Source organism: Phocoena phocoena, chromosome 1 (genome assembly GCF_963924675.1).
Source record: "Phocoena phocoena chromosome 1, mPhoPho1.1, whole genome shotgun sequence".
In the NCBI taxonomy this organism is placed as follows: Eukaryota; Metazoa; Chordata; class Mammalia; order Artiodactyla; family Phocoenidae; genus Phocoena; species Phocoena phocoena.
The window spans coordinates 53,776,491-53,802,927 of NC_089219.1; the positions used below are offsets into that span (position 1 = coordinate 53,776,491).

At 37.0% G+C, this 26,437-nt stretch overlaps 1 protein-coding gene and 1 non-coding gene across 2 annotated transcripts in view; both read left to right on the top strand.

The window, feature by feature from the left end:
- The first annotated feature begins 9,818 nt into the window (after positions 1-9,818).
- On the top strand, positions 9,819-9,891 carry TRNAG-CCC (transfer RNA glycine (anticodon CCC)). Its single transcript has one exon. It is a non-coding gene; the product is annotated as a tRNA-Gly (tRNA).
- Positions 9,892-12,947: 3,056 nt separating this feature from the next.
- ATG4C (autophagy related 4C cysteine peptidase) overlaps positions 12,948-26,437 on the top strand; it is an 87,751-nt gene continuing 74,261 nt past the window's right edge. The window contains exon 1 of the mRNA XM_065879917.1: positions 12,948-13,082. The gene's annotated coding sequence lies outside the window, so the exon portion shown is untranslated. The remainder of the gene's footprint in view (positions 13,083-26,437) is intronic.

Below are 26,437 nucleotides of genomic sequence, written 5' to 3' on the forward strand. Positions count from 1 at the left end.
AGTGTAAATAATCCACATGCCCATCAAGAGATGAATGAATAAGCAAAATGTGGTATATCCATACAACAGAATGTTTTTCATCCATAAAAAGGGATGAAGTACTGATATATGCTACATCATGAATGAACCTTTAAAACTATATGCTAAGTGAAAGAAGCCAGACACAGAAGACCACGTGTTGTATAATTCCATTTATATGAAATGACCAGAATAAGCAAATCCATAGAAACAGAAAGTATACTAGCAGTTTCCAGGGGTCAGGGGAAGGGACAAATAGAGAATGACTGCTTAATCAGTATGAAGTTTCTTTTTAGGGTGATGAGAACATTCTGGAACTAGATAGTAGTGATGGCTCTACAACACTGTGAATTTACTAAATGGAACTGAACTATATATTCTGAAATGGTTGAAATGGTGAATTTCATGCTATCTGTATTTTACTACAACAACAAAAAAAGCAGCACCGGGCTTCCCTGGTGGCGCAGTGGTTGAGAGTCCGCCTGCCGATGCAGGGGACACGGGTTCGTGCCCCGGTCCGGGAAGATCCCACATGCCGCGGAGCGGCTGGGCCCGTGAGCCATGGCTGCTGAGCCTGCGCGTCCAGAGCCTGTGCTCCGCAACGGGAGAGGCCACAACAGTGACGTGTACTGCAGTACACAACGTGTACTGCAAAAAATAAATAAATTAAAAAAAAAAAAGCAGCACCAAAAAATAGTCCATCTTCTGCTGGGTAATTTAGGTCTGAATGTGATAGCTACAACTTTAAGAGTTACTAAAAGGACAGAATGAGATAATATATGTAAAAGCTCCAGTTACAATAACAGGCACCCAATACATAGTAGCAATTATTATTCTGAAGTAAATGAATATTAATATGTAGATATTTGGGTTTATGACACAATAGAATAACTGTCTCTCTACTAGCAGCCATTGTATTACCCACAATCATGAACTTGAAGTAAAAATGCCACTTTAATTTATAATTGTCATTGATGAAGCAGTAGAAATGACTAATTTCATTGAATTTTAACTCTTTTTAAAATAATTAATTTTTGGCTGCGTTGGGTCTTCGTTGTTGCGCCACAGGCTTTCTCTAGTTGTGGCGAGCAGGGGCTACTTTTAGTTTTAGTGCGTGGGCTCCTCATTGCGGTGGCTTCTCTTGCTGCAGAGCACAGACTCTAGGCACACGGGTTTCAGTAGTTGTGGCGCACGGGCTTAGTTGCTCCGCGACATGTGCGATCTTCCTGGATCAGGGATCAAACCCGTGTCGCCTGAATTGGCAGGCAGATTCTTAACCACTGTGCCACCAGGGAAGTCCCTGAATCTCAACTCTTAAGTGCAAACCTTTTGGGTGATAAAATAGGCAGTATGACTAAAGCGCTTCTGACGCATACCAAAGTGGGATGGTTGTCTTGAGGAGAAGCATATGTGTGATTATTTGAGTTGCCAACTAAACTAGACAATTTTTCTTGGAATGCCATTTTTTCATGAAAGAGTAACTGACAAACCACATTTATTTAGATTTGACAGAAATTTTTTAAAAAATGAGTGAAACGAACCTGTTACTTCAAGGAAAACCACAATAATTTTAAGTGAAAATTAGAATGTTGGAAAACTAGTATCAGCCACTGCAAGCTTGTCAGCTTCCAGATACTTAAAAGATCTTTTCTGACTAGAAAAGTGCACAGGTAAGGCACATGCCCACCTTAGGACTTTTGGACTGCCTGCCCCCTCTACTTGAATGCTCTTCCCTCATATCTGCTTGCCTCATTCCCTTATCTCCTTTAAATTTTCATTCACATGTCACCTTCTAAATGAGATCTACCCTGACCACCATTTTAAAATTGTAATCCATCCTTCAGGACTCTTAGTCCTTCTTTTCATCCTCTATTATTTCTTCCTCTCTCCACCTCCTTATAGGACTTATCACCTTCTAGCATTCTACATAATTTACTTGTTTTATTTTTTGTTTATTCTCTGTCTCAATCCACTAAAATGTAAGCTCCTTGAACAGAAATCCCTGTTTTTGTTCAGCTATAACCCCAACATCTAAAACAATGCCTAGCTCATTGTATACAGTCCAGACATACTCATTAACATTAACAAATGTTTATAATAATAATATTTCATGTTAGCATAGTCATAAAACGTTAAGATTTATACATCAAGTTATTATGGGTCATTATTTTGGTTGTGTTATGTATTCTTTTTTTTTTTTTTTTTCAGTACGCGGGCCTCTCCCTGTTGTGGCCTCTCCCGTTGCGGAGCACAGGCTCCGGACGCGCAGGCTCAGCGGCCATGGCTCACGGGCCCAGCCGCTCCGCGGCACGTGGGATCCTCCCGGACCGGGACACAAACCCGCGTCCCCTGCATCGGCAGGCGGACTCTCAAGCACTGCGCCACCAGGGAAGCCCCTGTGTATTCTTTAATGTTTGAATTTTTATCAAACACCTGGGTTATTTTAAAAATCAGAATATATATATTCTGAAGTATACACATACTTCTATGCCATGATAAGACTTTGTATCTTTATTAAGTCCTGTTCACATTCTGCCTTGATTTATAATTTAGTATGTACATATTTTTCTTCCTCAGTAGATTTCTAACTCCTCAAGGACAAGATAATATCATGTTCTCCTAGGCACCTGACCAACTGAGTGCATGACTGGCCATGCATCAAAGTCTAACCATTTTCAAAACTAGAGTAAATTCATTAAAAAACTGGCTTTTGGTATTCAGAGGTACAAACTTTGTGAATTATTAAGTAAATAATATCCTTTAACTAAGTACTGAGACTTAATAAACAAGATCCTTGCCAGCTTTCGTGTTTCTGTAGAGAAGTCAAAAAGAATTACAAGAGGTCGCTGCTGGCTGTCTTTTTACTTTAAAATATATAAATTGAAGCTTTTTATAATTTTATTTAAAAACTAAAGTTTTTGTGATATCAATATTTAATATTAATATTAAGTTAGTAGTTCCTTTCTGAACATTCTCCCAATTCAGAGTTTGAGTTCTGGTTTTTGGTTCAAGTGAAAAACTACCGGTATTAGACTCTTTCCTCTTCCTCCAAGCTCACTGAATTCCTTAGTTTCCAAACACCCAAAATAGTTTTCTATCAAAAGAAAGAGAGAGAGAGAGAGATTATTTTAGATTCAGAAGAATCTGAAATTGGGTCAGGCTGAAATTTAGACTTAACAGAAGTAATGTTTATGAGCAGTATTTAACTTGCTGTTTTTCCCTGGAAAGCAGTGTAAGGTGGAAAAAAGAGCACAGGTTTAAAAAAATAATGTTTAAAAACAGTTCGTAATAACATGGAAAAGTGCTGTATGTTTTAATGGTAAGCGAAAAGAGCTGAATAAAAAATTGTAAAGTAATCACAACTCTGTCAAACAAACACATGAAAAACTACATTTAGAAGGAAAGATACCAAGAAATACAGATCAAAATGTCAACAATGGTCACCTTTAGATAACAAAAATAATTTATTTATTTATTTTTACAGTAGGTCTTTTTGGGTTATCTATTTTAAATAAAGAAGTGTGTACATGTCAGTCCCAAACTCCCAATCTATCCTTCCCCCGCATCCATCCCACCTGGTAACCATAAGTTCATTCTCTTAAGTCTGTGAGTCTGTTTCTGTTTTGTAAATAAGGTCATTCATAACTTTATTTTGTTTTTTTAAGATTCCACATATAAGTGATATCATATGATATTTGTCTGATTTACTTTACTTAGTATGATAATTTCCAGGTCCATCCATGTTGCTGAAAATGGCATTATTTCATTCTTTTTAATGGCTAATATTCCACTGAATATATATATATATATATATATATATATATATCTCACATCTTCTTTATCCATTCATCTGTCGATGGACATTTAGGTTGCTTCCATGCCTTGCCTATTGTAAACAGTGCTTCAATGAACATTGGGGTGTATGTATCCTTTTGAACCATGTCTTTCTATGGATATACGCCCAGGAGTGGGATTGCTGGATCATATGGTAGCTCTATTTTTAGTTCTTTTGTGGAACCTCCATACTGTTCTCCATAGAGGCTGTACCAATTTACATTCCCACCAACAGTGTAGGAGGGTTCCCTTTTCTCCACACCCTCTCCAGCATTTATTTTTTGTAGATTTTTTGATGATGGTCATTCTGTGTGGTGTGAGGTGAGATCTCATGTAGTTTTGATCTGCATTTCTCTAATACTTAGAGATGTTGAGCATCTTTTCTTGTGCCTCTTGGCCACCTGTATGTCTTCTTTGGAGAAACATCTATTTAGGTCTTCTGCCCATTTTTTAATTGGGTTGTTTGTTTTTATGGTATTGAGCTGAATGAGCTGTTCATAAATTTTGGAGACTTGTTGGTTGCATCATTTGCAAATATTTTCTCCCACTTTGTGGGTTGTCTTTTCATTTTGTTTGTGGTTTCCTTTGCTGTGCAAAAGCTTTTGAGTTTAATTAGTCCCATAGATAACGAAATGTTGAGTGAGTCTTTTTTCTTACTGCTTTTCGGCAGTTTGCAATGATTTACAATCTATATATTTTTTATTTTATAATTGGAAAAAATAGTAACTTTCAAAAGAATGGAAGGAATAAAAAGAAGCAAAGAGAGAAAAATGTGAATTTTGAATTCATGCTTATCTGAGTTCAAATCATCTGAAAACTGAGACATGTTAGACAAGCCAAAGAGTATGACTTTTATTACCCACTGAGTTTCAGGTGCCTTAAATACATAAGTTCTGCCACTAGCTCCAAGCAAGAGGAACTATGCCTTAGAGCAGCAGTCCCCAAGTTTTTGGCACAAGGGACTGGTTTCATGGAAGACAATTTTTCCACAGATGGGGGTAGAGGATGGGGGGGTGGGGTGGGGAATTGTTCCGGCAGTAATTCAAGCGATGGGGAGCGGCTGATGAAGCTTCGATTGCTTGCCCACTGCTCGCCTCCTGCTGTGTGGCCCGGTTCCTAACAAGCCGCGGACCTGTACTGGTCTGCGGCCCAGGGGTTGGGGACCCCTGCCTTAGAGGGCTCTACGTGTAATATGATCACAAAAATCATACTGAAAACACAGGAGTATCTTTCTCATTCTCTAACTGGCTCTCAGCACTAACCTGGTGCCACCCTTCACCCTAAACAGCTGTTCCTGTCACTAACATTGTTCAGGTCCCAGGAAAATGCTTCTCCACATCTTTTGCCCTACAAAAGGCAGCTATATGCAAATGCTGTAAAGTTCTGGGATTTGCTGGGAACAACATCAAATATAAATACTGCTTCAGAGTATGGAGAGGATTTGAGTGGCAAAATACTTAGGTAAGAAAAAAGACAACTTGTCAAATCTTATGTTTCAAAAACATGAATGCCATAGATTCCTGTATAGCAGAGACTCATTCCACAATAGAGCCAGGCATTCATTTTCTTGCTTCTGTTCCTATTCCAATGTGTGGTTCCAAGTTAATTATGAATTAGCCTGGTATTTGCAACAGTTGTGTATGGTGACTGTGGTGAATATTTCTAAAATGGCCTACTGTGATCCCCACCTCCTTGTATGTATGCCTTTGTGTAATAATCTCCCCTTGCATGTGGGCTCAGCCTAGCAGATTGTTTCTAATAAGTAGCGCACAGGAAAAGTGATGGGGTGTCACTTCCATGATTGGCTTTTAAAAGAGTGTGACTTCCACTTTGCTAGCAGACTCTCTATTGCCTTCTTGGCTCACATGCTTTGATGAAACAGGCTGCTTTTTCGAGAGGCTCATGTGGCAAAGAACTGAGAGAGGTGATGACCAATAGCCAGTGAGAAACGAAGGCCCTCAGTCCAACAACCTGCAAAGAACTGAATCCTGTCAACAACCACTGAATGAACTTGGAAGCACATTTTTTCCCAGTCATATTTTCAGATGGGATCACAGACCTTGGCTGACCTTGATTGCAGCCTTGGCAGAGACCAGGAAGCAGAGGACCCAGCTAAGTCATGACCAGATTCCTAACCCACAAAAATTGTGATAATAAATATTGTTTTTTAAAACCACTAAGACATGGATAATTTGTTATACAAAATACATGATTAATACAGTGGCTGAGAAACATTTTGCAATTTCAAGCATTATATATTACTCTTTAAATGTATGTATATGCATATTTAAACACAAAATACACTTTTTCACAAAAATGTGATTAACAATGTTGAACACCTTTTCATGTGCTTTTCGGCCATCTGTGCATATCCTTTGGAGAATGTCTATTCAAGTCTTTTGCCCATCTTTTAGTTGAATTATTGTCTTTTTGTTGTCTATCTTTAAGTTCTTTATATATTCTGGGTACTAGACCCTTATCAGATATATAATTTGCAAATATTTTTTCCCATTCTGTGGATTGTCTTTTCATTTTCTTCATAGTGTCCTTTGATGCATGAAAGTTTTTAATTTTGTTGAAGTATGATTTCTCTATTTTTTCTTTCTTGCTTGTACTTTCGGTGTCATCTAAGAAGCTGTTGTCAAATCCCAGTCATGAAGATATACCTGTATGTTTTACTCTAGGGGTTTTATCATTTAAACTTTCATATTTAGATCTTTGATCCATTTTGAGTTAATTTTTGAACATGGTATGAAGTAAGGATCCAACTTTATTCTTTTGCATGTGGAAACCCAGTTGTTCCACCACTATTTATTTGTTGAAGAGACTATCCTTTGGCCATTGAATGGTCTTGGCATTCACTGCTTTTTTTCTCTTCCATTATTTTTATTGTGGTAAAATACACATAACATAAAATTAACTATTTTAACCATTTTAAGTGTACAGTTCAGTAACACTAAGTACATACACATTGTTGTGTAACCATCACCACATCTCTAACACCATTCATTCACAGAGTCGAAGTTCTGGTCCACAAACCCTTCCCTATAAGAGGTTCAATGCTTGCAAAAGAATTTGTAATAAACCAGGCCTCCCAGGATGGCTAGCTCCAGAAAAAAAAAAAAAAAAAAGAATCCATTTTATTTTACAGAATCCATTTTACCTTACAAAACTGAAACTCTATATCCATTGAGTAATGACTCCATTCCTCCCTCCCCCTAGCCCCTGGTAATCACCGTTCTACTTTCTATCGCTACGAATGTGACTACTCTAGATACCTCAGGTAAGTGAAATCCTACAGTACAGTTGACCCCTAAACAACATGGGTTTAAACTGAATGGGTCCACTTATACTCAGATTTTTTTCAATAGTAAATACTACAGTGCTACAGAATCCTTGGCTGACTGACTCTGTGGATGCAGAACTGTGGTTATGTAGGGCTGACTATGAGTTACACGTGCAGATTTTCAAAAGCATGGGGTTGGGTGCCCTAACTCCCTCATTGTTCTAGGGTCAACTGTATTTGCCTTTTTGTGATTGGCTTATTTCACTCGGTATAATGTCCTCAAGTTTCATCCATATTGTAGCATGTGTCAGAATTTCCTACTTTTTTAAGGAGTAATAGCTCATTATGTCCATACACCACATTTTGCTTATCCATTTATCTGTTGATGGACACTTGGGCTGCGTCCACCTTTTAGTGGTTGTGCATAATGCTGCTATGATGTGGGTACACAGCATGTGCTGCTTTTTGTTAGAGAGAAGAACTTTTCCCGGAAGACCCCCATAGCAGACTTTCCCTCACATCTCATTGCCAAGAATTATCTCACATGTTCATGCTTAAACCAAGAGAAATGGGCCACAGTGTTTGATTTAGGGTTCCATTGTAAAAGAAAGATGTGAGTATAAGTCAGTAAGTTACACTCTCTGCTGTCAAGACTAGTGATGTCTACCTGCACAAGTTAGGGTGAACGTCAGATTTATATAGGATTTCTGTTTTGAGACCTTGAGGCTAGTGAATACTTCCTCATATTCCTGGCATCCTTGGTCATCATCTTTCTTGTGTGTTCTCACATGCACTTCCTTTCTTATGACCCAATCTCCTGCTACTTTTCTCCATTCAAAATCTTTCCATTGTTTCTCTGATGCTCTAATTCGCTACCTCTGGATTCTCCTCACAGAATTTTTGCCTCACCTTCTGGTCTTACCAAATGCTGACACTTCTCTGAAGATTCTGTCCCCCTGCAACTTTCTTGAAAGTATGTCCTTTTGTCTTTTTGGTCTCATTTATTCATGAACACCGGGTCCAGAGGTGAGTTCAGCTCTCTCCTTATTCTTCAATGTTACATCTAAACAAGTAACCCTCTGTTTTTATGTAAAAATCCCGTTCCTTGAAAAATTTCATGATATTTACATATATTGTTCTCCACCCTCCCTCATTTCTGTCACCTTTTAGCTTCCTGGTTACTAGCTCAGATGCCCATCCACCTGGCTTGTAATCTTATCCATGCCCATGGTTTCAACTCTCACCTAAAGCTAGTGAGTCCCAAAGCAATATATTCAGCTCAAATCTTCCTCTTAAGCTCCATATCTAATTGCCTCCTGGGCATAGTCCTCTGATGGTGTTTAAGCATTCCTAACTCAACATGTGGAAAAATGAAAAAACAGAAACCTGGGAGTCTCCTTTGATTTCTTCCCTCCTTCGCCCCTCCTCTTAGTTCTATTGTCCTAATATCTCTGACCAGTTTTTTGCTCTTCCCTTATTACTATTTATTTCAGGTCTCCCATTTTTTAAAACCTGAATTATGAAAACAATCTCCTAACTATTCTTTCCAGCCCAAGCCATTCTCCATAATCCTGCAAGCAGCAGCATAAAGTGCAACTTAATTATGTCATTCCCTAAATGGTTTCCTTTATAACCAGATTAAAGTTCAACACTCTTATCATAGTATACAAGTACCACTCCCCAACTCTCATGTTCCAGCTATAATAAATTTCTGGGTTATCCTAAACAGGTCGAATCTCCCTCTTCTGAAGCTAGTTAATTATTTTTGTCATTTAAGTTATCTTAGGACTTCCTCCTTCAGGATCCCTCAATTTGAGAATAACTGACACTCCTTGTTCTCTTAATACCCTGTTCTTCCCTCTATCATAATGTTTATCACACTGTGAGCCGTAAGTTACTTCTCTGAATTCTTTTCATATTTCCATGAATTAGCACAGTGCTGGGTGTTCAGTAAATATTAGCTGTGAATAGATTTTGTGCTGCATTTCAAGGCTAAGGTTTACTTTGTAGCACTTGCTGAAGTGTGGTTATGAAAGGAAAAGGAAAATAGAATAATATTGCATTTAGGGGGAAACTGAGTCCGCTGAAGTTGCTTTCAGAATTGTGGGGATTCAGTACATGTTTGTAGGCTGAGGCAAAGGGGGCAGTGGAAAGAGTGAGCTTGAGGATGTAGCAGAGGGGATAGAAATAAGTTCACTTGGAAAGGAGAAAACGTTTTCACCAAGTTTTCCTTAAAATAATTTTAATAATTTCCACAAGGTATTCATCTCATCAAGGGTGAGTTCAATTTATCTCAAAATAACGTTCCTGATCAGTCATACATGGTACATGTTTACTTATTAAACAGGACCTTCATCTTTCTCTGGGTCCTGGAGGGAGATGAATAAGAAGTATACTTGGTAGAAGTTAAGAATTAAAAGTTTACTAGCAAAAACCTGGAGCTGTGTCACAATCAATGCTACTAGAATGGCTTCTATGTTTTCAAAGTACACACCTGGGATATGATGAATTTTGGAAAGGGCTTGATGCTTAAGATGAATGTTTTAAATATATATACGCACTAAGCAGTGAATTGCTGTTTTTCATGATTTTTAAATGTAGCATTCTATTAGTCAAATATTCTGCTTTTAATAGTTATTTAATTATACAATCTGATTTATTAATTAAAATAATAGGGACCTCCCTGGTGGTCCAGTGGTTAAGACTCTGCACTCCCAATGCAGGGGGCCCGGGTTCGATCCCTGGTCAGGGAACTAGATCCCGCATGCCACAGTGAAAAGATCCCGCACGTGGCAATGAAGATCCCGTGTACCGCAACTAAAACCCGGGGCAGCCAAATAAATAAATAAATATTAAAAAAAAAAAAAAGCACGGGTGTTAAAAATAGCTTATGTATGAATGAGAAAGGAGTTTTCAGGGCCTCCGTCATCACCATGAACTCCCACAAGCACTGATGGAGAACTAATTACTCTGTACAAAGTACGGTGCTTAGAGCTGAGCAGGACACAGATGTTTAAGATGTAGCTCCTGTCTTTTAGAAAGTATATTCACTACTAAAGAGTTCCAGTTAAACAAATGCATAAGTGATTATTGAAAGTTGATGTTGAAGACAGTTTCTAAATACTTAGAATGCTATCTGGTTCAAATATAGTAGCATATTTTTCACTAATTGTATGATTGACATTATTCAGGTACTTTCTAAAATAGGGTTATGGTTTATTTTTAAAACTTCCAACACCCTGACTAAAATTTTACCTTCAAAAAATATTTTATGTGCCAAGCCCTGTTCTAAATACTTTATGGTGGCTTTTATTATCATCCTATTGTACAGTTGAGGAAACTGAAACACAGAGAGAAGAGTAATTTGCCCAAGTGTAGAGCTGTAACGCTTACACAGGTATTCCACTGCAAAGGTCTTTTAAATTTTAATTAAAAATTTTTTTGACTAGGTAAGGCATTCACATGGTTTAAAAATAAAAGTGTGTATAATAAAAAAGTTGCTGTTACACATATTTTACTTTCTGTTTTCCATTCTGATAAAGCTCTCTTATCTTCTTTTCACTTCCTTTTAATTATCAAAACTGTATGTGCTTCAAAAAGACTATAGTGCCTAGGTAGAGTGCTTTGCCCCTAGCAGCACTTATCATGTATTTGTTGAACTGAAATGAACATCTTGTCCAGTTCTGACTCTGTGTGGTTGGCAATTGGCTGAATTGCAAAGTCAAAGACACATTTAGAGGAGAGAATATTGCTGAGCACTGCAGCTGCAAGAACCTCTTTTAAAAACCTAAAGTCTGTTACATGAATTATGTACTCTTTAGACTCTTTCCCACATTCATTTATACAATTGATCATTGAAACCACTTTAGAAATATGTGTATCAAATATTTAGCATATTTTAAAGCTTCCTTAATAACAACCCTAATAAGTGGATCCAATTACGTGTTTATTTACTACAAACACCTATGAATAACAGATAACCTAATTATAGTTTATTACTACCTCTGAATCATTCCGATGAAAATGTTTTCTCTCACAGACAGTGCTTTGGTGTATGAGTATCGAAAGCAGCAGATTGTTTTCCACGATCGTAGATTTTAAATATTTACCTGCTTGTGCTGCATAATTTAGCACACTGGAGTTGGAAAGCAGTTTGTATGGTAGCTGATGCCATGCCAATGTTAGAGAATATAATTTCCCTGTGTGACTTCTACGTGAAGTTGTAAAAATGGAAAGTATTCTACTGTTTTACTAACCAATTAAAATTTGTTTTTGCTGTAAATCCATAGACTACCAATGTTTGTGGTATACATACAGTTTTATTTTGTATAACTACCAGGTAGTCTATTTAAAGAATCAAAGCATTGTTTCTCTCGTCTTGTTAATGTATGATATTAAAAATAAAATAGGGCTTCCCTGGTGGCACAGTGGTTGAGAGTCCGCCTGCCAATGCAGGGGACACGGGTTCGTGCTCCGGTCCGGGAAGATCCCACATGCTGTGGAGCGGCTGGGCCCGTGAGCCATGGCCGCTGAGCCTGAGCGTCCAGAGTCTGTGCTCCGCATCGGGAGAGGCCACAACAGTGAGAGGTTCGCGTACTGCAAAAAAACCAAAAAAACAAGAAAACATTTATTCTTGTAATCTGAGTCTTCATGAAAGTAACAAAAAAGCATCCAGACAGCTTGTTAAATGCATGTTATCTTCCCTAAGAAATCAAAACAGAGTTCTGTATTTTAAAATGTGGAACCACTGGCTATCCAATCAGGCAAGAAAACAGTTATTTTGTTTCCTCACTCTAAAAAATGTTACATCTTGCTATATCCTTTGTATGATAGGTTACTTGGTGGCCCTACTGCATAACAGAAAATAAATAGCTGCAGTTACCTGTTTTTGTGAGAATAATAATAAATATAATTCAAACCATTAAACACATAAAAAAATTGAAAACCCTTTTCACATCTACTTTTGAACTTTTCAACTCTGTATTCTGAAAGATATTCTTTCCCTTGTGGTTTCATAGTCTGGTACTACAGACTGTTAATTTTTCACTTCTCGCTCTTATTGTAATTTCCTATGCAATTCGGGAGCACGTTTGGTAGCCCTTGTTCCAGCACAGCCTTGCAGTACTGCAAAAACGACACAGGATTACACTTTGCAACAATTTAGTATTTCTCTCAACACCCCTTATGAATGAGGATAAAAATTTCCATTTCATAAAAAGCCTTTGCAGACTGTCCTGTTTCAATTCTGGAAAATAATCTGAACGTGGAAAATGAACTCACATATTCCTTGATATTTAATACCTTCACAAAAGGAAAGGAGAGAATACTGGTATTTTTACCAAAGTGGGTCTTGGTAGAAAGGTCTACATTAATCTAAAGGATTTAATGAATCCTCTGAAATCGCCTTTGCGGTCTGCAGGTGTCGGGGCAGAGCGAAGAACAAGGGGGGCAGTGCATGCTGGATCTTGTAGTTCCCGCGCTGGAGGAGAGGGAGTGTTGCACGGCAAGCTGGGAGTTGAAGTCCAATTGTTCACCAGGAAGTCATGGCAGGAATAATGTAGTTTGTCTATCGGAGACACCGCTTATAGATGGATACTTTCTCGTGGTTCTGCTCTTGCTATATTGGTGACTTAGAGTCTGAGGCGGCAAACAGGACGAAAAAAGGATGAAGTAAACGGACCGGGGACCTGTAGGCCGCTGCTACTGTTGCTGCCAATCAATAGGCGTTAGTGCCCCGGAAGTGGCTGACCTACTGGGTTTGAAGCGGGTGGGGCGTTTCTCTTACTACGGTGGCCGGAGAGCTCGAGGTGCCTGTAGCTGCGGCGCTGAGGTCGGGGCATCTGCGTGTGTGTCGGCTGCTTTTGTGGCGGCTGCTGGTGGAGCTGGAACATTTCCCGGTTGGTGGCTCCTGAACATTGTTTACATTTCTCCAGTTCTGTTTTAGGTTTTTCGGTGAGGGGTCGACTTGAGTTCCTCTGACTCCGCTAGCCTCAGAGGAGGTTGGGACTTAGTGTCTCTGGTCCTTCCAAATGACCGGGTTTCTTGGGGGCCCCTGCCCTCAGTGGAGACCCAGTAGCCAACAGTTTAGGCTCTCTGAGGGTTTTGGCGCCTCCCTCATCTCTGTTTCTGGTGTAATTTGTTTTCTGACTCCTTGCCCTTCCTGGTCTCCAGAGCTAACGAACCGTAAGCCTTCCTGTGGGCAGCTGTTCCCCCTCTCCTAGAGGCTTTTCGTACGTGTTTCAGGCACGATCGCTAGTCCCCTAAGCTATTGCATCCATTTAACTCCTTCCCTATTTCTCTCCGTTAAAAAAAGAACAGAAAAGAGAAAAAAAAAATCCCCCCGAATCAGATCCTCAAGATCTCAATCTTCTCATTCCTAACTCCTTTATCCCTTTTTAGGCCTTTGTTACTGCTTCAGACTCTTAACACATTTGCCTGAATATCTTAATGCTTTTCCACTCAGACATTAACGTTTAATCACTTTATTTGTTTCTTACTCATCCTCAACTCTTCGACTTCCATCCACATGTCAGGGCTTTTTAGGTTGGATGTTCAAACACATTCTTATGATGACTGGTGAATACGTGACGAACAGCCAAGCATGACTCTGCTTATGAAGTTTATACTTAAGATCTATTTGGCTTACATTTTTGTTTTGTATTGATTATTCTCCCACAAGGGGTTCACTGCTACCCTATGATTAGAGGAGAATACCTCATCCTACAGCTCTTTGTATCTGAATTAACTTAGATGGGATTTTTTTCCCTTCTCCTACTCGAAACATACATCCCCAGTAGAATTTTTGCGATGATTTTGTGTCAATTAATAGCAGATAGACACAAGGGAATGCTCTTTCCTCCTTGGTTGTTTATGATTTGTAATTAGATTGTGAGTCATTGAAAGTACACAGAGGGATTAGAAAAGCTTTTGAAAGGTAAAGTCTGTGTGTGTACCAATTTACAAGTAAATAAAGTGTCTTCCCTGAACAAGGGAGAGTTTCTAATTAGTCGAATAATCTGATGCTGTATTGAATTAATTATCAGTTCTTTCACTGTAAAATTTTGGTACGTGTTTAAAGTCAAAAAGTAGCCAATATGAGAACTTTTATAGTTTAGTAAAAAGAGTTTAAAAACCATTTAACTGATGCTCATTTTTCTGTAAAATGGAATACGAATATATTGAAAAGTTTATTTGTTGTGATTGTTTATGAGATATTTCTCTCTCTATATATATATTTAATTTATTTTATTTATTTAGTTTTGGCTGCGTTGGGTGTTCGTTTCTGTGCGCCGGCTTTCTCTAGTTGTGGTGAGCGGGGGCTACTCGTTGTTGCGGTGAGCGGGCTTTTCATTGTGGTGGCTTCTTGTTGCAGAGCACGGGCTCTAGGCACGCGGGCTTCAGTAGTTGTGGCTCGCGGGCTCTGGAGCACAGGCTCAGTAGTTGTGGCGCATGGGCTTATTTGCTCTGCGGCATGTGGGATCTTCCCGGACCAGGGCTCGAACCTGTGTTCCTGCCAATCCGCATTGGCAGGCGGATTCTTAACCACTGCGCCACCAGGGAAGCCCCTTATGCATAATTTGATAGATCTGGTAAAACAGCATTGTTTACTATTCAGTAATGTTTTGTAGACAGAAATTTTTGTACTTCTTGTCTTTCTTGGGGTCATGTAAGTTAAATAACTTTGCAGCTTCTATTATGAGTATTTTACTATTCTAATAGCAGAATTATTGTTCTTCTTTAGGAGTCAAAGATAATCTCTATGTCAATAAAATATAAATATTAATACATGTACCCAGTCTAAATGAGGTTATTCCTAATTAGTCAGAAATGGTTTTAGCCACGTTTAAGAGTGGGGCTAAATGTATAATATTTCAGAATTAATTCACTCATGAAATTCTTTATTGGATAAATGATAGGCTAGACATTACTCAAATTTTTTATATTTTTCCTGAGATTTTATTCATTTAGTAGGCATTTATTAAATGCTTCTTACTATTTAACTTTTGTCACAATATCATCAAACCATTTATTGAGAACATCCTCTTGCCCTCAGCTCTGCACCAGATGCTTTAAAGCAAGGGTCCCTACCCCCCGAGCCACGGACTGGTACTGGTCTGCGGCCTGTTAGGAACGGGGCTGCCCAGTAGGAGGTGAGTGGTGGGCCAGCGAAGCTTCATCTGCGGCTTCCCATCACTTGCATTACCACCTGAACCATATTCCCCTCCCCACGAAACTGGTTCCTGGTGTCAAAAAGTTTGGGGACCACTGCTTTAAAGCATTATTGCATTAAATCATTATACCAACTCATTGAGCTATTGAGCATTATTTACATTTAGCAGATGAAGAAACTGAAGCTCAAAGAATTCAGGTAATTTAGTCCAGTTCCTTTTGACTCTTCGCACTTACTACAGTTGCAAAGATTTGTTCACTACTCTGGAATATATAAAGAGCATTAATTCAATAAATACTTGCTAAGCAGCTATTACGTACCAGATAGTCTTCTAGGTGCTGGGAATAGAACAGTGAACAAGAGACAAAAGTCTCTGCTCTTAGGGAGCTTACATTCTATTACAATGTTTGACATGTAAACCTTGCCTTCAAGGAACAAAATATAGGCAGTATGCGTTTGGTTTTATGTGTTTTAGAATGTTAAGGTTGAAAAGAGAGATTAACCAGGGAATATTTCATGAAGAAGATGAGATTTGATCTAGAACTAAAATAGTGAGTATAAATTTGGTAGGTAGAAATTGGGAGGAAAGTAATTCCAGTTTGAGGCACAAAATGAGCAAAATTCTAAATTGTAGGAGAGAGAGATTAGTGGGAGGGACAGTTAACTGGATTGCTTTGTATCTTCATTTCTTTGCATATAGGTGGGCAGTGTTGGCTGAATTTGAAACAAATGTTTAAATGAATGAAGCTGTGGCAAGAGCTCAGATACCAGGCAATGAGGAATTAGATAGATCTAGTGTTATTATTGTGGGATTAAAAAAAAAGAATTAATTGGATAACTGTTGGTGAAAGAACCAGTAAGCACTGTTAATTATTGAATGTTGGGAGTGGCGTGGTGGCCAAAGGAGAAGGGAGGCTAGACTACCAGGTTTGAACTGAGTGGGTCAGGTGTATTGTAGATTTACCTGTGATGAGGGTTTTTTATTTGTTTATTTTATTCCAAGGTGCACCATTATTTTATGAACTGCCGTGAAAGAAAAAAAATATTGCCCATTAAACATAAAAAGATTGTCAACTGTAAGGTATATTCAGTTTCAGAGTTTAAAATGTAAAAATGTGTGATCTAGAAATGATGAAATAAGGTACTCCTTATGATGGTTCATGAGTCTTGTAACTACTTAATTTTTTTGGACTGTTTATAAATGTTTGTAATCTTTGACATGCATTCAATCATTTAGCATTTATTTATTTACTAGGCACGCTTCTAGGCCACAGTGATATAGTGATGAGTAAATGCAGTCTCTACCTCATAGAACTTATGAGGGGAGGCAGACATAAATCAAATATTCCATCAAAGAAATGTAAAGTTGCAACTATTGTAAATTCTATGAAAAAGGACTTGATGTTATACAGAAGAAAAACTGTTTACAGAGGAGATAAGAGTGTGGATGAGGAGAGGCCAGATGAGAGATGGTAATATCTTAGACAAGGTGGTGGTAAAGACAGGTAAAAGTGGATGGGTTTTAGAGATGTTTGGGAGGTAGAACTGGGTGATGAATTGGATATGAGGAATGAGGGAGAGAAAGGTGCCATCAGCCACCACTACCATTTTGGCTTATGTAGCTGGATGGATTGTGGTACAGTTCATTGAGGTAGAGAACATTGTAAGATGACTGGGTTTGGGGGGACATCCTTTGTTTCTTAATATTTTTTCACCGTGGCATCAGTGTTCAAGGTTTATGTCTTAATTATTCTTTTTTTCCTTTTATGTCGTTGTTTAAGTTAAGTATGTTTGAGGAATGCTGTACCTGAAAAAAGTTTTTTCAGTATTTTTTCCCTTGAGTGGGCAGGGATAAGGTTCTAGATGAAGGCTTTTGGAAATATGTTGGTATTTGTTTTGAATTTATATGTAACATATTCAACCATATATATGAATAGGTAACTGAGTAATACAGCTCTATATCATTTTTATTTGCACTTGGGATTTGGCAGTAAATTGGGCATCTGGTTAAATTCTAACTTCATTCAGTTGGTGTATGTGTAAATATAAATATGTGTATTAGGGAAAAAAGGCATGCTTATGATTTTCTTTGAAATAACTCCATTGTGTAGTTTTTGGTAGATATTGAATTAATACAGTCAGTTATTTAAATTTTACATTTCATAGTAAAGCAGTAGAGGGTACAGAGCAAAAAGCTTGGGCTTGGAGTCAGATTGCCTGGATTCAGGGTGTGTTTTGCTATTTAGTAGCAGTATGATCTTGCAAAAGTTATTCAGCCTTTGTTATTTTTTAAATCTATAAAATGAGGATAATAATAGTACCTGTCTTATAGAGTTGTTGTGAGGATTAAGTGAGATGGTATGTGTGCATAGGTTTACAAAATTCCTGGTACAGAGTTTGTTTATTATTATTGTTATCATTATTATTATTATAGTGATGTGGTGTCTGGGATCATCTGTACTTCTGTAACAACATTTTAATTTAGAGTTCCTTTTAACTAATAGATCTTGATTGGGGAAAAAATCGTTTGGTAGTCATATTTGGATTTGGAGAAAATGTTATACAAGACAGCTTTTGTTTATTCACTATTGTGCTAGGTGAGTCAGCACATGTCATCTTTCACAGAATTCTCATCAGAGATTATGGTTAGTCTACAACTATAATTGGAAGTTAATGATGGATTGGCTTATAATTACTTATTATTTGTTAGGATTATTACTTTCATTTTTAGTCCAACCTGTCTGAACTTTGTACTGGCTTTTAGGTCTTATGGATAGGGTGAAGAAGTAGTTAAACGTTATAAAGTCTGATCAGCTGCTCTAAAGTCGATTTAATTTCCATCCTACTTTTTTCCCCAACTTTTTTTCTTTTGAAAGTTTCAAACCTATACAAAAAAGTTTAAAGAGTAGTACAACAAATACCTGTATATCCTTTACCTAGACTCACTAGTTGTTAACATTATGCTTCTTTTGCTTTTTTGCTTTTTCTCTAACACACACACACAAATGTACACTTTTTTTTTCCTTGCTGAAGCATTTGAAAGTAAGGTGGAAACATCATGATACTTCTAAATACTTCATCATGCATCGCCTAGGAACTAGGACATCCTTCTACATAACCATAATGCCATTAGCATACCCAAATAATTTAATTTTGATATGATAATATTATCTAATGTATAGGCCATATGAAAAAATTCAGATTTACCTGGATGTTCCAATAATGTCTCTTATAGCTTTTTAGGAAAATAACACTGAATTGAGTAAGAGATTTCATTGAATTGTGTTTGGTTGTCATATCTCTCTGTTTTCTTTTATCTAGAACAATCCTCACCTTTTCTTTTTCCTCCTATCTTCCTTCCTTTTTTTTTTTTTGTGGTACGTGGGCCTCTCACTGTTGTGGCCTCTCCCGTTGCGGAGCACAGGCTCCGGACGCGCAGGCTCAGCGGCCATGGCTCACGGGCTCAGCCGCTCCGCGGCATGTGGGATCTTCCTGGACCGGGGCACGAACCCGCGGACTCCCAACCACTGCGCCACTGGGGAAGACCCTTCCTTTTTTTTTTTTTTTTTTTTTGGTGTTTCAAGACATTGACATTTTTGAAAAGTCTAGGCCAATTGTTTTGTAGAATGCCTCACAAAATGAATTTGATTGTTTCTTCACAATTTCAGGCTAAATAGTTTTTTTTTCAAGACTGTTACATGGTAGTTATTGTAAACTTTCCATTTGATCACATCAAGAGTAATGTAATGATAATTTGTCCATTTATTGGTGATGTTAAGGTTGACCACTTAGGTTAACCAGATTCCTACATTTTAAATGTGTCTTTTCCCTTTTATACTTAACAGTTAATCTGTGGAGGTGATACTTTATCATTAGCTATTCTGTTTTCCAACAATTTTTTTTCTATACGGTGGTTTTAGTAGCCATTGATAAACCTTGCCTGAATAAATCATTGCATTGGTTGTTGCCAAATAATGGTTTTCCAGTTCTCTCAATCCTTCTACATATGTTTGCTGGCTATTTTCTTTAAAGAAGAGATATTCCTCCTCTCACTTCTTATTTTAAAGGAAGATACAAAAAAAAATATTTATTTATTTATTTGGCTGCATTGGGTCTTAGTTGTGGTGCGTGGGCTCTTTGTTGAGGCGTGTGCGCTTCTCTCTAGTTGTGGTGCGTGGGCTCCAGAGCGCACGGGCTTAGCTGCCTGGCGGCCTATGGGATCTTAGTTCCCTGACCAGGGATCGAACTCTCGTCCCCTGCACTGGAAGGCGGATTCTTAACCACTGGAACACCAAGGAAGTCCCTCTCCTTTTATTTTAGTACCTCTATGTACCCAAGGATTCCTTTTTAAAAAACGTATCCGATGTGATGATCTGTTACCATTATTCTTTTTGATGACTGAATTATCTCAAATTTGTTTAGTCCCTTCAAACTAGTTCCTGTGGCCTTTGCATATGTCCACATTGGTATTTGGGCACCTTCTTACTTCTTTGTACAGTAAGGTGTTCCAGGCTCACCTTGTATATTCTACTTGGAATCAACTATTTAACAGTGGAGCCCTCGTTCATTTTAGTGGAAAATGGTACTTAGAAACCAAAATTTGGGCATTGAATATACTCACTACTACTACTGTTGTTGCTTCTAGGCCCTTTAAATGGTTACACACATACACACACATTTTTTAAAAGAAATCATGATTTTATAGGATACCTTCAATTCAAGTTCAGAATCACAGAGTTCAACTTTACCTTTCCTCAGTTCATATTTGTATTTCCCTTTTCCTACAGGGAGAATTCTGATTCTCAACCATATCAATATATTTACTCATTTAATCTGCCCTACACACACATATGATAGTTTTGGAATTGCTATACTGATACTCCCTCCTGCAACAGATTTACCAAGTAAAGATTTCTTTGCCTCTTTATGTCCTTATAATATATCCCACTAAAGATATATAGTCAAAGAAAGCAGGTGTTCAGAGGTATTTGAATTATTTCTTCTGTGATTATGTTATCAATTTAAAATATAGTTAAGTTTCTACTAAACTACTTTTTAATAGACTCTTTCTGTAAAATCGATTATCTGTAAAACTACTAAAGTAGACATAATAATTTAAAACTTTATCATAATATATAGTAATAGGGAGCTCTAGGATAGTTATGTCAGATAGAGAATATGCAGCTTTTATCTTTATAAGGCTTTAAATTTGTAGCTCTTTTTTCAAATTGATATAATTTTTTACTGTTTAAAATTAGAAATGAGAAAAATGTCATCAAACAATTCCATTTGTAAGCCAAAACAATTATGTTTGTGAACATTTTAAACAGTGCTCTTCTTTTGACTGATGATACAATTCAAGCATTAATCTTTAACAATAGACATAATTGTTCAGGGTACTTTAACTCATTCCTAAAAATTATGGCTAGTGTTTTCCTGTATTGACACCCAGAATAGAAAGATTTATGTTATTTGTATGTCCTTGTTCTTTGTATTTGAAGAATGTCAGTTATGACTGTGTGTTACCCTGTGATTTTTTTTCATGTGTGAATGTTCTCATTGGAAGTGGAAAAATATTTCTCTTAATTATTATAGCATTTTATTTTTTATTATTATTATCATTTTTTTTTTTTTTTTTGTTTTGTTTTTTTTTGTTTTTTTTTTTTCATTTTTTTTTTTTTTGCGGTATGAGGGCCTCTCACCGCTGTGGCCTCTCCCGTCGCGGAGCACAGGCTCCGGACGCGCAGGCTCAGTGGCCATGGCTCACGGGCCCAGCCCCTCCGTGGCACGTGGGATCCTCCCGGACCGGGGCACGAACCCGTGTGGCCTGCACCGGGAGGCGGACTCTCAACCACTGCACCACCAGGGAAGCCCGGGATTGATATTTGTTACTAAAAATGCAAGCAGGTAGAAAAGGTTACAGCAGATGAAAAACTTCCTCACAGGTCAATTTATTTGATGGGATAGTTAAAAGCACATCAAAAATTCGAAATCAATATCTATATTTCTTTTGCTGCAGAATACCATTTGGGGAAGATGCCCAACCGTACACAAATCCTGGAATCCTGCAGTGTTTTTATTGGTTGTGCTGCGTGACTGAGATATATTCTGTAGAATCAGTCCCCTAAAGTTCTGTCAGTTTTTACTGGCTTTAAATCCTCAGTGGATAAAATATTCTATTTATTTCCATATGGGGGAGGCTGATTATCCTTATCTGCTCTCCAGGGACATCGATTTGAGTACCTTTTACATTTATCAATTTATAATTTATCGACTATCTTAATGTGTGGGTATATCACCTCTTCACTTTATAATTGATAGACTAGTGAATTTTAATTCATTTTTAATTTTTTTTTTTTAAATCAGGAAAGCTTTTGGAAAGGGAATTTGTAGGTGAGGATAGTTTAGAATTGTGGTTTCTTCATTTGTATGTTTTTTTTTCTTTTATAGTTAAACTAAAAGTACTGTTTGTCTTGCCTTTCCCTGGCAAACAAAAAGAAAAAATTTTTTTCTTCATTGATCTTTTTAAATTATTATATACATTTTCTTCCAGCTTTATTGAGATATAATTGACACACAGCACTGTATAAGTTTAAGATGTACAGCATAATGATTTGACTTACATACATCATGAAATGATTATCACAATAAGTTGAGTGATCATCTGTCATCTCATATAGATACAAAATTAAAGAAATAGAAAAAAAAATTTTTTTCTTGTGAAGAGAACTCAGGATTTACTCTCTTAAGTTTCATATATAACATACAGCAGTGCTAATTATATTTATCATGTTAATTACATCCCTAGTACTTATTTATCTTACAATTGGAAGTTTGTAACTTTTTTTTTTTTAATAACTGGAAGTTTGTACCTTTTGACTACCTTCATCCAACTCCCTCTCTGCCATCCTCTCCTCTGGTAACCAGAAATCTAATGTCTTTTTCTATGAGTTTGTTTGTTTTTGAAGTATAATTGACCTAAACACTATGTTAGTTCCTATTAACATAGTGATTTGGTATTTTTATACATTTTAAAATGATCACCACAATTAGTTACAGTATGTCACAATCCAAAGATATTATGTAATTATTAACTATATTCCCTATTCATACCTGAGACTCATTTAAAGAAAATAGTAGACTGAATGGATGCAAGTATTAATTTATGCTTTTTCCTCTTTCCAGATCTCACCACATTTATTTTTAGGAGAAAAAAAAATTATGAGTTAACAAGGGGTAGCCTCCAAGTCATTTTACTCAGCTAAAGCTGTTCTGGGGAATTACATTGAGGAAGTTAAGTTTTGTAAATGACTAAATAGCTGAATCTGATGTCTTTGAGAAACACAAGAATAATGTTTATCTTAAAAAGGAAAAAAGCACTTTGTCTCAGCATTTTTATTTTTCTCATAGGCTGTTTAGGAACTTTGTAATAGAATGTCTTCTCTGTAGATTTCTTAGTTGAGCAGTTTAAGTTGTTTTTGTTAGAATTTAACATAACCTGGACATATTTGTAATTTCCTGTGTGAAGTTTTTCATTTGAGCGGTTTATTTTTGAATAATTCTGTTATTATTTTACAAGAGGCTCAATGTAAACAATTTAATAAAGACAAGTACAAAAAAAAAGTAGAAATGACATTGCATAATGTCAGCATAGTCTCAACATAAATCATACCTTGTTAAATAAAGCTCCTAATGTTAAAAAAAATGATATTGCATCTCTTAGAGATTTCCACTTTTAACATTATGGACTTTTAAAAAAATATTTATTGGAGTATAATTGCTTTATATTGCTGTGCTAGTTTCTGCTGTATAACAAAGGTGAATCAGCTATACGTATACTTATATCCCCATATACCCTCCCTCTTGTGTCTCCCTCCCAGCCTCCCTATCCCACCCCTCTAGGTGAACACAAAGCACCAAGCTGATCTCCCTGTGCTATGCAGCTGCTTCCCACTAGCTATCTATTTTACACTTGGTAGTGTATATATGTCAGTGCTACTCCCTCACTTTGTCCCAGCTTACCCTTCACCCTCCCGTGTCCTTAAGTCTATTCTCTATGTCTGCGTCTTTATTCCTGTCCTGCCCCTAGGTTCTTCAGAACCATTTTTTTTTAAGATTCCATATATATGTGTTAGCATACGGTATTTGGTTTTTTCTTTCTGACTTACTTCACTCTGTATGACAGACTTTAGGTCCATCCACCTCACTACAAATAACTCAATTTTGTTTGTTTTTATGGCTGAGTAATATTCCATTGTATATATGTGCCACATCTTCTTTATCCATTCATCTGTTAATGGACACTTAGGTTTCTTCCATGTCCTGGTTATTGTAAATAGTGCTGCAGTGAACATTGTGGTACATGACTTTTTGAGTTATGGTTTTCTCAGGGTATATGCCCAGTAGTGGGATTGCTGGGTTATGTGATAGTTCTATTTTTAGTTTTTTAAGGAACCTCCATACTGTTCTCCATAGTGGCTGTATCAGTTTACATTCCCACCAACAGTGCAAGAGGGTTCCCTTTTCTCCACACCTCTCCAGCATTTATTGTTTGTAGAGTTTTTGATGATGGCCATTCTGACTGGTGTGAGGTGATACCTCATTGTGATTTAGATTTGCATTTCTCTAATGATTAGTGATGTTGAGCATCCTTTCACGTGTTTGTTGGCAATCTGTATATCTTCTTTGGAGAAATGTCTATTTAGGTCTTCTACCCATTTTTGGATTGGGTTGTTTGATTTTTTTGATATTGAGCTGCACGAGCTGCTTGTATATTTTGGATATTAGTCCTTTGTCCATTGCTTCGTTTGCAAATATTTTCTCCCATTCTGAGGGTTGTCTTTTCGTCTTGTTTATGGTTTCCTTTGCTATGCAAAAGCTTCTAAGTTTCATTAGGTCACGTTTGTTTATTTTTGTTTTTATTGTCCTATAGATTTTGGATTGTCGTGTTTTTGTTTCTATTTGTCTCCAGGTATTTTTTGATTTTTTTCAGTGACCTCAAAATCATGCTAGTAAACATTGGTTGTTTACTAGCATATTGCTTAGCTTCCATGTGTTTGTGCTTTTTTGCAGTATTGTTCTTGTAGTTGATTTCTAGTCTCATGGCATTCTGGTCAGAAAGGATTCATGATATAATTTGGATTTTATTAAATTTACTGAGACTTGTTTTGTGGCCTAGCGTTTGATTTATTCTGGAGAAAGTTCCATGTGCATTTGTAAAGAATGTGTATTTGGCTGTTTTTGAATGGTATGTTCTCTATATATCTTTGAAATGCATTTGATCTAATGTGTCATTTAAACCCCTTTTTTCAAATTGATTTTCTGTCTGGATGATTTTCAGTTCATGTAAGTAGGATGTTAAAGTTCTGTACTATTGATGTTATTGTGTTACTGTCAGTTTCTTCATGTCTGTTAATATTTGCTTTATGTATTTAGGTGCTCATATGTTGTGTGCTTATATATTTACAACAGTTATATCTACTTCTTGGACTGATTCCTTGATCATTATGCAAGCTCTTTCTTTGTCTCTTGTTATAGTCTTTGTTAAAGTCTATTTTGTTTGATATAAGTGTTGCTATCCTGACTTTCATGTCCATTTGCATAGAATACCTTTTTCCATCCCCTCACTTTCAGTCTGTGTCTTTAGATCTGAAGTGAGTTTCATGTAGGCTGCATATGTATGGGTCTTGTTTTTGTATCCATTCAGCCACTCCCTGCCCTTGTTTGGAGTATTTAGTCCATTTACATTTGAAGTAATTATTGATAGCTATGTAATTTTTGCCATTCTGTTAACTGTTTTGGGCTGTTTGTGTAGTTCTTTTTGTTCCTTTCTTTTTCTTTTGCTCTTTTCCTTTGTAATTTGATGACTAGCTTTAGTGTTGTATTTGGATACCTTTTTTCTTTTTTTCTTTTTCCTGTGTATCTATTGTAGTTTTTTGCTTGGTTATTACCATGAGGTTTATATATAGCAATCTCTATATATTTATATGATTGTTGTAAGTTGCTGATTTCTTAAGTTCAAACACATTTTAACAACCCTGCATTTTTTCTCCCCCCACCACGTTTATTGTTTTTGACATCATATTTTACATCTTTTTGTTTTGTATATCCCTAACTAGTTATTGTGGATGTAGGTGGTTTTACTACTTTTGTCTTTTAACCTTCCTACTAACTTTGTACTTGGTTGGTTTACTACCTTTATTGTATATTTGCCTTTACCAATGAGGCTTTCCTTTTGTAATTTTTATGTTTCTAGTTGTGGCCTTTCTTTTTCATTTAGAGAAGTCCCTTTAACAATTCCTGTAAAGCTGGTTGGTTGAGCTGAGCTCTTTTGGCTTTTGCTTGTCTGTGAATCTTGATCTCTCCATCAAATCTGAGTGAAAGCCTTGCTGGGTAGAGTCTTCTTGGTTGTAGGTTTTTCCCTTTCATTACTTTAAATGTATTATGCCACTCCCTTTTGGCCTGCTGAGTTTCTGCTGAAAACTCAGCTGATAGCCTAATGGGAGTTCCTTTGTAGCTTGTTGCTTCTTCCTTGGCTGTTTTTAATGTTCTCTTTATCTTTAATTTTTGCCAATTTAATTACTATGTGTCTTGTTGTAGTCTTTTTTGGGTTGGTCTCATTTGGGACTCTCTCTGCTTCCTGGACCTGGACGTCTGTGTCTGTTTCATTTCCCAGTTTTAGGCGAGTTTTCAACTATTATGTCTTTCATACATTCTCTGCTTTTTTTCTCTCTCTTCTTCTTCTGGGACCCCTGTAATGTGAATGTGAGTCATTGTGCAGAGGTCTCTTAAACTGTCCTTGTTTCTTTTTATTACTTTTTCTTTTTCCATTCAGGTTTAGTGATTTTCACTACTTTGTTTTCCAGCTCACTGATCCATTGCTTATATCATGCAGTCTTCTGTTGATTTCTTCTGTTGTATTTTTTATTTCAGTTACTGTATTTACCTCTGTTCTTTCTTCTTTGTATTTTCTAACTCTTCGTTACAAACTTCTAACTTCTCTGTCTGTTCGTCCAATCTTCTTCTGAGTTCTTTGAACATCTTTATGATCATTACCTTGACCACTTTATTGGTTAGATTGCTTATCTCTGCTTCCTTTAGTTCTTCTAAATTTTATCTTGTTACTTTAT